We start from the raw sequence: 16,090 nt of genomic DNA on the forward strand, positions 1-16,090 counted from the left end.
TGATGTGCCCCCAACAAGGGAGGTCCAGAGTATGTTTATCTTTTCCAGAGTCCACCTGGACTATTAATATATCCAGCCAGTTGTTCACTCAACTAAGAAGACCCTGAAAGACTGGAATCAATTTGGTTCAGTTGTGTTGAACTCTTTGTGACCCCATGAACAGCAGCATGCCAGGATTCCCTGTATATCACCAACTTTCAGAGCTTGTTCAAACTCACCATCGAGTTAGTGATGCCATCCAACCATCTCATCCTCTATAGCCCCCTTCTCCTCCCGCCTTCAATCTTTCCTAGCATCAGGGTCTTTTCCAGTGAGTCTGTTCTTTGTATCAGATGGCCAAAGTATTGGAGCTTCAGATTCAGCATCAGTCTTTCCAATGATTATTCAGGACTGATTTCCTTTAGGATTGACTGGTTTGATCTCCTTCCTGTACAAGGGACTCTCAAGAGTCTTCCCCAACACCACAGTTCGGAAGCATCAACTCTTTGGCACTCAGCTTTCTTTATGATCCAACTCTCACATTCATACATGACTACTGGAAAAACCGGAGCTTTGACTAGATGAAACTTTGTCAGTAATGTCTCTGCTTTTTAATATGCTGTCTAGGTTGGTCATAGCTTTTCTTCCAAGGAGCAAGCATCTTTTAATTTCATGGCTGCAGCCACCATCTACAGTGATTTTGGAGCACAGAAAAATAAAGTCTGCCCAACACAGTAAATGGCTGACTTCTTACCCATTGTTTTCCAAGCAGTATACTAAGTCCTCTGTACATGATATTCTCAGTCTTCCCAACAACCCTGTGAGGTGGATAATATCACTACTTTACATAAACAAAAACCAAAGCTCAGAGATGTGATTTGCCCAGTATTATGCAGCTAAATATAGTAGTGCTAATTGGCAGTTAACAACCATTGAGCACTTACTACTAGAGGGCTTCCTGCTTCAACTCACTTAATTCTCATAACGTCCTTGTGAAGGAAGTAGTATTGCCCCATTTTTAACAAGTGCGGAAACTGGAGTACATGCAAGTTAAAGGCTCCCCAAGGCATTCAGCTAGCAGATGTCAGAGCAGGGAAGTGAACATAGGCAGCTTAGTTCAACCATGCTCTGAACCCTCATGCTGTATACAGTATGCACTGGATCCAGCTGTGTCTGGTCTACAAAAATATCCTGAGAGCCTCCTCTCTGCTGGCTACCAGTATAGAACCAGTCTCTGCCCTTACGAGCTTCATGCTGGTGTCATGACAGGCCAGAATGGGGAAAGGGTTGGGACAGCCAGGAAAACGGCATCCAGGGGACACTGGACCTAAGCAGGGCAGGACCCTGCCTCTCATCTCCCCTTGCCTGCAGAAGGCATTAAGGGGTGACACTAACCTCATCCTCTGTGGCTGCTCTGAGATAGTATCTATCCTCTTTAGGGGACTAAACAAGGTTGGAGGTCTCTAGAGCCTGCTTATCTCCAGGGCTTGGACCTCTGTGGGGTCTTGCCTCACAAGCCCATCATTAGGTTTTCCCTATCTCTGCTTCACATACACACCGCAGAAGAGGAGATGCTGCAGATGGATCCTATCAGAGAAGCTCCTTCTAAGGAAACTTTGAGGCCAGGATTAAGAGGTCTTAAATAGAAATTTCTGCTAGGGAGAAATTGTGCTTGACTGGGTGGCTGTGCCTTCGGAAGGTCTGGTGGGGTGTGACTTGATCTGATTTGTGTTATAACAAGCTGGCTCTGGCCACTGGGTGGTAATGGGATTAACGGGGCCTGTGTCTGGGCTCTCCTCTAGGGTCAGCCCTCTGGGAGCCCACCTCAGCCTCAACTCTGGAGGCCTGCCCTGTGCTGGGGAGGTCCCCTCTGCTCTATACTTTTGGACCTTGGCCTCAGCTGATCAAATTCTATCCTCAGCTTCCTCACTACTACCATCCTCAGTGGACTGTGACAGGATTAAATGTGTTGATATGTGAAAAGTGCTTAGAACAAAGCCTGCTCATCTTTTACAAGGGTGATGATTATTGTAATCATGTGTGGCTGCATGAACAGAGTGGAGAAGGCAATGGCAAACCACTCCAGTACTCTTGCCTGGCAAATCCCATGGATGGAGGAGCCTGGTAGGCTGCAGTCTATGGGATCGCTAGGAGTTGGACACGCCTGAGTGACTTCACTTTCACTTTCCACTTCCATGCATTGGAGAAGGAAATGGCAACCCACTCCAGTGTTCTTGCCTGGAGAATCCCAGGGACAGGGGAGCCTGGTGGGCTGCCATCTATGGGGTTGCACAGAGTCGGACACAACTGAAGCGACTTAGCAGCAGCAGCAGCAACACGAACAGAGATGGACAGACGCCTCAGTCCATCCTGGCTCTTTCCCTTTACCAGCCAGCTTGAACTGGTCCGGTCAACCTGGCAGAGTTGTGTGGAGGTCAGATTTCACACCCACACCCTGCCTGGCACCTAGTAGGTTCCTCCTCACCCAAGATTTTAGAAAACAACTTAACAATTGCTCAGGAAGCTTTAAAAATTTTTTTAAATTAATTTATTTATTATAATTGGAGGCTAATTACCTTACAATATTGTGGTGGTTTTTGCCATACATTGACATGACTCAGCCATGGGTGTACATGTGTCCCCCTGTCCCGAACTCCTCCCCCACCTTCCTCTCCATTCCATCCCTCTGGATTGTTCCAGTGCACTGGCTTTGAGTGCCTTGTTTCATGCATCAAACTTAGACTGTTCGTCTATTTCACATATGGTAATATTCATGCTATTCTCTCAAATCATACCACCTTTGCCTTCTCCCACAGAGTCCAAAAGTCTCCTTTATATCTGTGTCTCTTTTGCTATCTCACATATAGGGTTGTTGTTACCATCTTTCTGAATTCCATATATATACATTAATATACTGTATTGGTGTTTTTCTTTCTGACTTACTTCACTCTGTGTAATAGGCTCCAGTTTCATCCACCTCATTAGAACTGACTCAAATGTGTTCCTAGTAATAGCTGAGTAATATTCCATTGTGTATATATACCACAACTTTCTTATCCATTTGTCTGCCAATGGACATCTAGGTTGTTTCCATGTCCTAGCTATTGTAAACAGTGCTGTGATGAACATTGGGGTACATGTGTCTCTTTCAATTCTGGTTTCCTTGGTGTGTATGCCCAGCAGTGGGATTGCTGGGTCATATGGCAGTTCTATTTCCAGTTTTTTAAGGAATCTCCACACTGTTCTCCATGGTGGCTGTACTAGTTTGCATACCCATCAATAGTGTAAGAGGGTTTCCTTTTCTCCACACCCTCTCCAGCATTTATTGTTTGTAGACTTTTTGATAGCAGCCATTCTGACTGGCGTGAGATGGTACTTCATTGTGGTTTTGATTTGCATTTCTCTGATAATGAGTGATATTGAGCATCTTTTCATGTGTTTGTTAATGATCTGTATGTCTTCTTTGGAGAAATGTCTGTTTAGTTCTTTGGCCCATTTTTTGATTGGGGAGCTGCATTACCTGCTTGTATATTTTTGAGATCAATTCTTTGTCAGTTGCTTCATTTGCTATTATTTTCTCCCATTCTGAAGGCTGTATTTTCACCTTGCTTATAGTTTCCTTCATTGCACAAAAGCTTTTAAGTTTAATTAGGTCCTATTTGTTTATTTTTGCTTTTATTTCCATTATTCTTGGAGGTGGGTCATAGAGGATCTTTCTGTGATTTATGTCAGAGAGTCTTCTGCCTATGTTTTCCTCTAGGAGTTTTATAGTTTATGGTCTTACATTTAGATCTTTAATCCATTTTGAGTTTATTTTTGTGTATGGTGTTAGAAAATGTTCTAGTTTCATTCTTTTGTAGGTGGTTGACCAGTTTTCCCAGAACCACTTGTTAAAGAGGTTATCTTTTCTCCATTGTATATTTTTGCCTCCTTTGTCAAAGATAAGATGTCTATAGATGCGTGGATTTATCTCTGGGCTTTCTGTTTTGTTCCATTGATCTATATTTCTTTCTTTGTGCCAGTAGCATACTGTCTTGATGACCATAGCTTTGTAGTATAGTCTGAAGTCAGACAGGTGGATTCCTCCAGTTCCATTCTTCTTTCTCAAGATTACTTTGGCTATTCAAGGTTTATTGTATTTCCATACAAATTGTGAAATTATTTTTTCTAGTTCTGTGAAAAATACCATTGTAGCTTGATAGGGTTGAATCTATAGATTGCTTTGGGTAGTATACTCATTTTCACTATATTGATTCTTCTGATCCATGAACATGTATATTTCTCTATGTATTTGTGTCATCTATGATTTCTTTCATCAGTGTTTTATAGTTTTCTATATATAGGTCTTTTGTTTCTTTAGGTAAATTTATTCCTAAGTATTTTACTCTTTTCATTGCAATGGTGAATGAGATTGTCAGGAAGCTTTTGCTCCTGCTTTTTTACCTTCTAGAGTTCCCAATTGTCCACCCTCTCATAGCCTCCAACCCCCAAGTTTACCACCCTCCAGTTCCCAGATGTAGTGTGTCTTCTTGCAGCTTCTGTCTCCATTAAGATTGCCCTGTGGTCCCTATTTCAGTTTTCCATCTCTACCTTTAAGGACTACTAAATTCACCATGCCCATATGGTAAGAGAGCCTACTTACTGGGCACTGACTGAGGGCCTGCCTGATTTTGTTCTTTATTGAAAGGTGCCAGATCTTCACAGGAAGGCGAATGCACTTGTCTGATCCTCAGAGGTTGATGCAATTATTACCCCATTTAAAAGGTAGAAAAACTGAGGCAAAACTTGTTAAACAGCTTGCCCAGCATCATAGCTAGGATGTGTCAGGTTTAAACCCAAGCAGTCTCAGTCTAAGCCTCAGCTCCCAACCATACCATTTTCTTGCCACAATATGACCCTAATGTTTAGAATCCAGAATTGGGAAAAGGAACATCAACTTTGTCATATAAATGTAAGAATTTTACTTGTTTGCTTTTTTTTTTTTTTTTTAATGTTCTCTCTTTCTTTCTTTCTGGCTGCCTTGCACAGCATGTGGGATCCTAGTTCCCCAGACAGGGATTGAACCTGTGCCCTCTGCAGTGGAAGGGCAGAGTCTTAACTGCTGGCCTGCCAGGGAGGTCTTTACTTTTTTTTTAATCAGAAGTTTTTTTACTCCGGAGTTAGGCATCTCGAATTTGCCCTGATTATATTCTGCTGATATTTCAAATCCTTCTAAGGCAAGTATTCTCTAAATCTCATTTGAATGCTCTTATAGTCAGAAATGGGCATTTTTCTCTTGCTCTGTCACCTGTAGGGATGGAAAATTGCCCATCAACATGTTCTTTCTCATGCTTGAAAATAGTCTTATGATGTCTCAAAATCTCTCTGAGGAAGAAGGACTTGGCTTCTTTCCACTGGCCTGGTTTCCTGTCCCCTGCCCTGAGAACAGTGTTTGGAGTTTACAGGCTCTCTCCTTCCACTGGTTACATGCAGAGACAATGAGGGTCACACCCAGAGAGCACATGGGGTTTTCAGAGTTTTGTTTTAGCTTGATTTGTTATTTTCATATTCCAGACAGGAAATAAAAGTGAAAAGAAGTAGTAAAAAAAAAAAAAAAGTTATCCATAAGACCTCCTCTCCTGACATTTTTATGCAGATTAGAATTTACATTGATCACAAGGGCTTGTCTATGTGCTGGGCACTGCACTTGTGGGCCTGTGGCAGGGACACAGAGCTTGCCCTGAAGTTCTTACTGGCTGAACTGGTGAGCATCAAGAACAGCTTTGAACAATTTCCATTTTACCCAGTGTTTACTGAGCACCTACTGTGACCACGGGTTCTTCTGCACCCTTGAGCAACATCAATGAACAAAAACCGCTGTTCTCATGGAGCTTATATTTTAGAGGAGAAGGAAGACAATTAGTTGATAAATGCTATAGAAAAAAAGAAAAGGAAGGGGGCTGGGAGGCTGCAGTGTTGGATAGGAAGCACAAGATCATCATCTGTCTCTTTGTGACCCCATGGACTGTAGTCCATCCAGTTCCTCTGTCAAGGGATTTTCCAGCAAGAATACTGGAGTGGATTGCCATTTCCTACTCCAGGGGATCTTCCCGACCCACAGATCAAGCCCTCATCTCCTGCATTGCAGAAAGATTCTTTACCGCTGATCCACCAGGGATTCCCGGCTTCCCTGCTGACTCAGAGTGAAGAATCTTCCTGCAATGCAGGAGATGAGGGTTCAATCCGTGGGTCGGGAAGATCCTTTGGAAATGGCAACCCACTCCAGTATTCTTGGGTGTAAAATCCCATGGCCAGAAGAGCCTGGGAGCCCCAGTCCGTGGGGTCGCAAAGAGTCAGACAAGACTTAGCAACTAAACCACCACCATCTCCGGGGAAGCCATTAGATGGGAAGCAGGGCCTTATAAGAAGGTCTTTCAAGAAGACTTGAAAAAGGGAAGGGATTTAGCCTTGAGGGTGTCTGGGAATCCAGCATTTCAGGCAGTGGAAATAGCTAAAGTCTCAAAGAAAAAATCCAACACAAACATCAGGAAGTGGCTACCCGAAAGATAAGGAATCTGAGAAGAGGCCAGGGGAAGGAGGCAGGAGGCCATGCATGCCTATGCTAATTGCTCTGTGGCTGCCCTGTTAGGAGGATGATTTATCTGACCCAGGGAACCAGGCTTTGCCCGAACCTCTGGCCCAAGCTAAATTAACTTCTATCCAGGCTCTTACACAATAGGCCATGGCCTTGACTGCATTACATGCTCCCTGGGCCTCGGCTACCAGGTCTATCAAAGAAGACAGGGAACATCTGCCCACTCCCCACTCCCCACCAATCCCCTGAGTGCACTTTATAATAATAATAATAGTAATAACAATAATAGTTACAATAATTAGAACAAAGTTACAAATAAGATGGCAATTGCGGCATCTTTCCAGCAATAGTAAGAAAATTATTCTTATTTTTGAGCCTTTTTAAAAGCAAAACTATCTAACTTCAGTGGTTTCTGAGGAAACCAAAGGCAAGAATATGGCTTTTGGTCAGGAGAAAAAAAAACGAGGTGACAGAGGCAAAAGGCTTCCTCTCACCAGCATTTAACTGTCATCCCTTTGTGGGAACTGGGCTCTGAGGGCCTCTGGGCTGCTCCCTGAGAATATTTCCTTAGCTGAGCTTCAGAATATTTGCAAGCAGCCAACTGTCAGTTTGGAAAAGTTTGAAAAGTATTATGTAAGGTGAAAAAAACGGTTTCTGACAAATTGAAAACCCGGCAAAACTTCCTAGCCTTTAGGCTGCAGGGTCCAGAAATGCAAAACTGTGTTCTCACAACCTACTGAGTTGCTAAGTGGAGTTTGAGAGCACCGTATTTTCAGGTTCTTGGGTTTGCCCTAACTCCAGGATTCAGAGTCCTGAGGGTAGGGGCTTTCCCTATCCGTGTCAGACTGGTGTTTGTTAACTGTAGTGTCAGGGCATAGTTGAGGTGGGCCTGCTGGGGAAACAAGACTAACAAAGAAAAGTACCCCCAGAAACTACACCCAGGAAGGAGAGCTTATGTGAGGGGTCGCAGAACAGCTACAAGTCAGCATCTGAAGTCTGACTGCCAAAAGTCAAATCCCACATGCATTTATACCTCTCTGTGCCTCAGTTTCCTCATCTGTATAATAGATGTAAAAACGATGCTACTGTACAGTACAGTTATGATCATCAAGTGAATTAAACAATGAAATCCAATTGTACATATGTCCTAATGAAAAAGTCAGCAGTGGGTGTTTTTTCTTTGGGTTATGTGGATTCCTCCTGACCAATGAGTGTTTTTCATTGAGAAGTACCTATTTAGGGCCATTTTCAGTACAAGCACACTTGCAGGTCATGCATCTCTCTCTGTCTTTATTTTTCTTAATTTTTTGTTATAGAAATATTTACTTTTAATTGAAATATACTTGATTTATAGTTGTGTTAATTACTGCTGTACAGCAAAGTAATTCAGCTAGATATATATATTGCTTTTTAAAATAATATTTTCCATTGTGGTTTATCACATGATATTGAATATAGTTCTCTGTGCCTCTCTTCTTTCTAACCAGTATGTTTTTTAATCTTAAAAGAGCCTCCATTTTTCTAAGCCAAAACTGTCTAATTGAAGCACAGAGCAATCCACAAATTCAGGCCACCGTATTTGATTTCAACTTTTCTGGTAGTCACATTTAAAAAGTAAAATGAAATAGGTGAAATTAATTTTAATAATATATTTTAACCTAATATATCTAAAATAGTATTTTGACATATAATACAAATACATAGAGAAATTATTAATAAGATTTTATATTCATTTCTTCTTACTATATCTTTGAAATCCAATGTATACTTTACAAATAGAGAACATCTCAATTGAGACTAGTCACATTTCAAGTACTTAATAGCCACATGTGGCTACCCTGATGGACACTACAGTTCTAAATGACAAGAGGATGGTTCTGGGCAGGGAGCTTGGGTGGGTTAGTCATGCTGTGTCCTGACTTTGTCCCAATCACTACGATGATAACCTTTATGGCCTCTGGGAAGAGGGGGTCTCCTGGTCATATGGAACAAGGAAGTTCTTGATGCAAGCCCTACAAGTCCAACAGTGTGGTTTTGAACAGAGATAGATTGAGCAAGCTCTTGCTTGCCCCTAACGGTCTATCCCACCCCACTAACCCCATCCTCCGCCTCTGCTTGTCTTGAGGATTAAAATCTAAAATAAGTTTATTAATGGTTATCATCCTCTATTAAAATGCAAATGTTGGGATAATACCTTCATTGAGTATCACCTGAGACTAAGGCAGTTGAGACAGAGATAAAGATGGTAAGTAGAATGTCTTTTTGGGTTCTGTTTGGAAGCTCTGGGAAGTAGCATTGTAGGAAAGTGAGCAGTGATAGGAAAGCCTTGCAGAGCTAATTCTGCAGTGTCCTGCTCTTTAATGAGCCCTTCTAGCACAAGTCACTTTGCTCTAGTGGGAACCTCATTAGCCAAAAGACAGCAGCTATGAGAATGAGAGCAGACACTAACATTCTGAGCAACCTTGGGTTTATATTTTTTTTAGGTGCATGAATCTGAATTTAAAACTATATCCCTTAAAATAGGAATTTTGCAAACTTGACCTACTCATCCATTCCTAGCAGCCCAGAAGAAGGAGAGACCACCCCTTTCCCCCTGGGGAAATGCTCTTTGATTCCATTCAAGGAGATTTCAGTTTGGTCTTTAGAGTAGGATGTGCTTTGGCAAAGGCTAATGTGATTTCTCTCTTTATCTGTCCTTTTCTTCATTCTGTTGTTTTAGGGTAAATTTGTACATCTTTCCTCCAATTCATTATTTGAAGAGGGTCTCATTTTCCTATTTCCAAGTCCTTGGAAAGAGTGAAAGAGACCTCATTTCCACCCCCATGTTGTTGGTGTTTAGTTGCTAAGTCATGTCCAGCTCTTTTGAGACCCCATGGACTGTAACCCTCCAGGTTTCTCTGTCCATGGGATTCTTGTCCCAGGCAAGAATACTGGAGTGGGTTGCCATTTCCTTCTCCAGGGGATCTTCCTGACCCAGGGATCTAACCCTGTGTCTCCTGCATTGCACGCAGATTCTTTACCACTGAGCCACCAGGGAAGCCCCCATCCCCATGAGCTGGTAGCATTATTATCTCTGTGGATATTCTAAAATCCGAAAAGAAACTCTTCTTGTTTCATCTGTGATGGTATTGGACTATTTACCTAACTCACAAATGTTCTTTCCCCTCAGCCTCCCTGACTGCTACTTTCTCTGTCTGTGGTGTTCCTGGGGCCTCCCAGGTGGCACTAGCGGTATAGAACCTGCCTGCCAATGCAGGAGACATAAGAGATGTGAGTTTGATCTCTGGGTTGGGGAGATCCACTGCAGAAGGAAATGGCTACCCACTCCAGTATTCTTGCCTGGAGAATCCCATGGACAGAGGACCCTGGGGGTTACAGTCCATAGTGTCTCAAAGAGTTGGATGTGACTGAAGCGACTTAGCGCATGGTATTCCCAGCAACATTGCCTTGAGGAAAATTACTTTTATCAGGCAGTTCCTGAGAGCTGATCTCTGACTCAGCTTCTTTAGTCTCACTGTGTCTCAGGGGAGGTTATCCAAAGAATGCTTGCCACTAAAAGTGTTGGTTTGTTTTAAGTTAACTTTTGTCAACGACCAAAATATTTTTATTGTGTTTTCCTTGATTACTAAGATGATCCATAATTTTATTCTACAAAATTTGGCATAGTCTCCAAAGGATAAAGAAGAAACATTTGTCATCCTGCTGTCTAGAAAACACCACTGTTAACTTTTTGGTAAGCAATAGTTATTTGAGCCCATTATATTCTGCTGCTGCTGCTGCTGCTAAGTCGCTTCAGTCGTGTCCGACTCTGTGAGACCCCATAGACGGCGGCCCACCAGGCTCCCCCGTCCCTGGGATTCTCCAGGCAAGAACATTGGAGTGGGTTGCCGTTTCCTTCTCCAATGCACGAAAGGGAAAAGTGAAAGTGAAGTCGCTCAGTCGTGTCCGACTCTTCAGGACCCCATGGTCTGCAGCCTACCAGGCTCCTCCGTCCATGGGATTTTCCAGGCAAGAATACTGGAGTGGGGTGCCATTGCCTTCTCCAATTATATTCTACACCAGTCAAAACTATATCCCTGGAATAATCAAGATGTGAAGACAAGACTAGCACATACAACAAAATAGAAGTATTCAATACAGATTTCATTCATTTATCCATTCATTCATTGCCTTATGGGAAAATACAGAAACATGGTAACCTCATCTAGAAGTTCGGTCTACTTGGGCATGTATGTCATCAAATAAAGGTCATTAAATGCAGCGCATAGTGTTGAGGTCAGAAGAGCAACTATTCCAGCAGTAGATTCTGTCTCTTTGGATGGAGGGTAGGCAGTTTCTTTTCATTCTTTAGGGGGGATTAAAAGTTAAGGTTTCCCATGACGAAAACCTTTATTTATCTCAATGTAGTAACTGTGACCAAATGGTGAAGCTTCTAAAAAGCATTTAACTAAGAGATTTTGTTCATTTTCATGTTTGTAACAAAAACAAGCTCCCCACCCCAACTCCTGCAAAAAAGAAAAAAATGAGCCTAGAGTTTGGGAAAAAAATAACCAACTAAAATGTAGTAACATTATCGGCAAATGTGGTCAGCCTCAAGAGGATTGAAATCAACAGGCCGTTGAAGATCTGGTTTATGTCCTGTGGTTACAAATTAAGGGGCAAGAATTTCTCTCTTCCTTAGTGACCAATAACCTTAAATATAATTGCAGGTGAGTGAGTGGAACTTCAGTATCTGTGTATTTTGGGGAGTAGGAGTGAGGTTGGGTTGTGAAGCCTAGAAAATATTATCACTGAACTTGGGAACTTGGATAGTTTGTTAGCTCAGAGCATTCAGGTGGTGAATTGATAGATTGGTGATAGAATTGACTGGAATCAAGTTAGTTCTGGAGACATGTTAGGTCTGGAGACACTTGTGAGGCCAGGTAGTGCCACAGGTTAAGGTGCAAAATAAAAGCCATAAGAGGAGATAAGCAGGACCCCAGTGAGCAAGAAAGTGGTGTATGCTACTTTGAATTGCCAAAGGCAGGACATAGAAGAGGTACTCTGGATGGAAGGTGATAAGGGATTTGTACTTTCCTGTGAGCCCCTTTTGCCATCCCTCAGCCGCCCACTTTTCCATAGTAGGCATTTATTAATTTCTAACAAGGAAATATAATTTAACAAAGATATAAAAATAATTTAGAATAGTATTGATAGTATGTCTTGGGAAAACATAAGACTTAAGTCAAATAAAGACCTTCTTTCTTGATTCATTTTCAAAGGGTCTTATTCCCCCTAATCATGTGTCCATTCCCATTCCCTCACATCTGAAATATTTTCTAAGAGATTTGTTTCCCATATTTTTGATCCCTGTGAAAATATTCCCAAGAAAAGTAACACATCCCCCTGTTCCTGGTTATTTATATCAACAATATTCAACAAATTCCACTGCAACTTTCGGTTCTTCAAAGCCCTGTAATTTTGGAATTGGAACATCATATTCTACTAGACTCTAGTTAGTATTTGAGAAGTTCTTTTATGCCTCTTTTTAAAAATAGAATGTATTTTTTAGGGCGGTTTTAGATTCATAGCAAAGTTGAGCAGAAGTTATGGCGATTTCCTACCTACCCTCTGTCCCTTTGTTTTTCTGCTTTTTTAATTGGAGGACAATCGCTTTACAATGTTGTGTTAGTTTCTGCTGTACAACGACATGCATCAGCCATAAGTATACATACATCTCCTGCCTCTTGAGCCTCCCTCCCACTCCACCCCGCATCCCACTCCTCTAGGTTATCACAGCACCAAGCTGAGCTCCCTGTGTTGTACAGCAACTTCCCACTAGCTCGCTATGTTACACATGGTAATGTATATGTGGCAGTGCTACTCTCTCAGTCCATTCATCCCACCCTCTCCTTCCTCTGCTGTGTCCATAAGTCCATTCTCTACGTCTGCATCTCTATTCCTACCCTGCAAATAGGTCCATCGGTACCATTTATTTTTCTTCTTGTCAAATTATAGACCAAACCCTGGGGGGCAGGAGAGCCTTTCCCTCCCTTATTCCCAGTTCAAGATTAAAACAGCCAAGTTCCAAAGCTTATATACTTGGCAACACCTAGGGCAGCTTCTGGAGTAGGATTGTGGAAACCTTCAACAAGGGGGCACCTGCTCCTGGGAAGCTGGATATGTGGTGTCAGTGATGAGAAGGAAGGATCAAGGAAAAGAGCTGCTGGAGATGCCTGTGCCCTCTCTGAGGGCACTCATCCTGTGGGTGCCCATCCACAGATACTTGGTGAGAGGTCTGAGGACACAATGAGCTGCTCCTGTTGTACCAGAAGCATCCAGATACTTTTCTGTCTTAGCTACAGTCTCCCCATGCACTGAAGGGAGGGGAGGGGAGAATGAGAGTAGAACTGAAAGAATGGGAAATTCAAAGGATGACGGAGATCTAAGAATAAAAATATGCTTTTTAAAGAAAAGAATTTTTTTTTCTGCAAAGCCCTATTTTTACTCAGGAGATGTTTTCTTATTTATGTGGATTCCAAAAAGATAAAGACACCTTTTTAAAAGGTTGATTTTTTAAAAGGTGTTTTATTATGGAAATTCTAAAAACATTTTACGGTAGGGAGACTAGTATAATGAGCCCCCACTTTTCCCATTGCTCATCTTCAAAAGCAATCATCAGCCCACTGATATACCTCTCTTATCCCCTCTCCTCAAACTGGATTATTTAGAAACAAATCCCAATCATTTTATCATTCTAAACAGGAACATTTCAGTACATACCTCTAAAAAGAAGACTAAAAGGAAGACTTCTGATGATTACAGATCTTAATCTTGTTGCTTCCTTGTTCATCCTCTGTCACTGGACTATGAAGTAGGAAATCTGAGTTCTGACCTGGTATTGACACTTGCCAGCTGTGTGACCAGCTGCAAGTCACATAACCTTTCTGGACTTGTGCTTTTCCCATCTGAGTGGGTGAGGTAGGTGATTTCTAAGGTCTCTTCCAGTTCTAGAAATCAAAAGTTCATGACAAATCACTCTTTTATCCTCCAGAAACATAATGCAGATTTGCTACAGTATCTATTTCCTGTTTTCTTGGGTGGCGGGAGTGCCCAGTTCAGAGTCAAGACCTTCTCAGTGAAGAGCCAAGAAAGTCCCAGAGGCTGCTGAGTGGCAGAATCTTTAACTTGGAGTTTTTGAAAAGAACTGAGCCCTGGAGCTGTCCCTTGGGACAGTTTTGTGCTGCCTTCAGTATCTCCTCTGACAACCTCAATTTGTCTTAAAACAGCATCACTTTGTTGTAACAAGTGTTCTGCTGAGTTGTGATGCTAGGAAAGTTCAAGTGCTCCAGACTCCCCTTTTCCAAAGACCACCCAGATACCAATAGCTAGTGAAAGATAGTGTTTGTATTGCTCTGGAATGGGGTGGGGGTTAGTTACACTTTAAGACAACAAGGAACTGTTCCAGGATGACTCTTAACGCATAAAGATACTCATTTTAGAGGTAAATCAAGTAAAGTAGATGCATTTAAGGTTGCCTGGTGAGGGGCTCCCGTGGTGGCTCAGTGGTAAAGAATCTGCCTGCTAATGCAAGAGACAACGGGTTCGGGTTCGAGGTTTATCGGGGAAGATGCCACATGCCGCAGGGCAGCCTGTGTGCTGCAATTACTGAAGCCCGCATGCCGAGAGCCTGTGCTCTGCAAGAGAAGCCACTGCAATGAGAAGCTTGTGTGCTGCAACAAAGAGTAGTCCCCGCTCGCCGCAGTGAGAGAAAAGCCCTCACAGCAACAAAGACCCAGCATGGTCAAAATTAAATAAATACATAAATAAACATTAGAAAGAAGAACTCCATTAAAAAAAAAAAAAAGGTTGCCTGGTGAATGAAGGATTAAATGGAATGGAATTTGTCTTTTGTAGAGGTTGAGGTTTAGGGAAAGATAGGGGTCCTTTTTGACTAACGGAGGACACTTTGGGCAAGAAGACCATACCCAACCCACAGGACCACTGCCAACACGACTCTCAGAGTCATGAGCTCTCATGGGTGCCCCTCATTGGTGTCCCACATCATCCTTAGAACTAGAATGATGGGCACGCAAGGAGTACGTGGCCTAGCATCTCTCATCTGGTCAGTGAGCTCAGACCCAGGACTTGTGGCTTCTGCAGGCATGTGTCCTGCTCTTGCACAGCTTGAAGAGGACTAGGGAACTGAAGCCGGGGGACGACTATTTGGAAAAAGAAACTTGGTTGTCAGTGTAGCAGAAACAGGGCAAATGCTAATGAATATTGTGAATACTTAAAAAAAAAAATTACTAAAACCTAGAGAATAAAAAAAAAATACTCAAGAGGAAAAAGGCTCCAAAATTACCATTTTAAAGCACAAGCTCTAATCAGATCTGAGAACTTACTGAAAGGGGACTTATTTAAGCTATTGACAGGGATTATTGTTTTGGTGCCAGGGTTTTAAATTGGGGGATAGACTTAAAAGGGGCCAAAGATGAGGGTTGTTATTTCAATCTGAAACTAGTATTCCACGGTGGGGAACTCACTGGATTTGAGAGTCTGGGGGTTGTTTACTGCACTTGGAGTTGTCCCTGGACACATTTCCAGCTGGTTCTGAGGAGGGTCAAAATGTGCATGCTTTGCAGCCTTTGTGGACTTGCACCACAGCTGCTCAGCGATTAGTCTGAGGCCCCTCCTTGGCAGGAAATGGTAAAGGAATCAGCAGGAAGCCAAGAACAAGGGAAGGGAAACTCCTCCCTCCTGTCAAAGGACAGGCCAGAGGGAGGATGAAAATGGAAAGTGGGCATTGCATTAGACATGCATTTCAACATTAGACATGTTGAAATGGAGAGAGTGTGTGTTTCAAGGGCAAGAGTGTGTGATAAACTGTTGTGTTATTATGTGACTTTATTATGGAGCCTGTACGTCGTGTTCCTCAGGCTTCAGTCAGCATATGATCCCCAGGATATGGGGGAGATGCTATTCTTTTACTTTGTTTTGTGTTTTCTGAGGTCCAGCAGCCCACTGACAGGAAAGCCTCCCCTTGTTTCTGATTTCTGGCTTATTCAAGGCCAGAGCACCTGAAAGTCAAGTTGAAAATTTTTACCAGGAGGAAACAACAAAACAAAAACAGAGTATAAATGGAATCAAATCATAAGAAATGTTCGGTGTGAAGGAGCAGAGGACTGCAAAATCATTTCTGTGTTTTACCCAGTTCTTCATAATCAAAAATCCTCACTAGATTCTTGAGGCAGAGGGAGAGCTGGTGGTCCAGGGAGAGAAACTGAATCTGATCAGAAGAAACCAGTTATCTGAAATCCAACAACACTTTCTTGTAGATTAGAACTCAGCTTTGAAGTTTCACTTGTTATGCTTGGCTCTGTGAGTTATGCTACCCCTGATGAAAAATAAAATCACGAATATTTTACTTTGAAGGGCCTCAGTGATGAAAAGGCAACATCCAACTCTCTTATCTCATCAGCTGTGCAGTGGGCTAGCAAACTTGTGTTTAGATTGTTACCTGAAGAAAGAAAAAACAAAGTGTCCTGAATGCTGATT

Source organism: Bos indicus, chromosome 28 (genome assembly GCF_029378745.1).
Source record: "Bos indicus isolate NIAB-ARS_2022 breed Sahiwal x Tharparkar chromosome 28, NIAB-ARS_B.indTharparkar_mat_pri_1.0, whole genome shotgun sequence".
In the NCBI taxonomy this organism is placed as follows: domain Eukaryota; kingdom Metazoa; phylum Chordata; class Mammalia; order Artiodactyla; family Bovidae; genus Bos; species Bos indicus.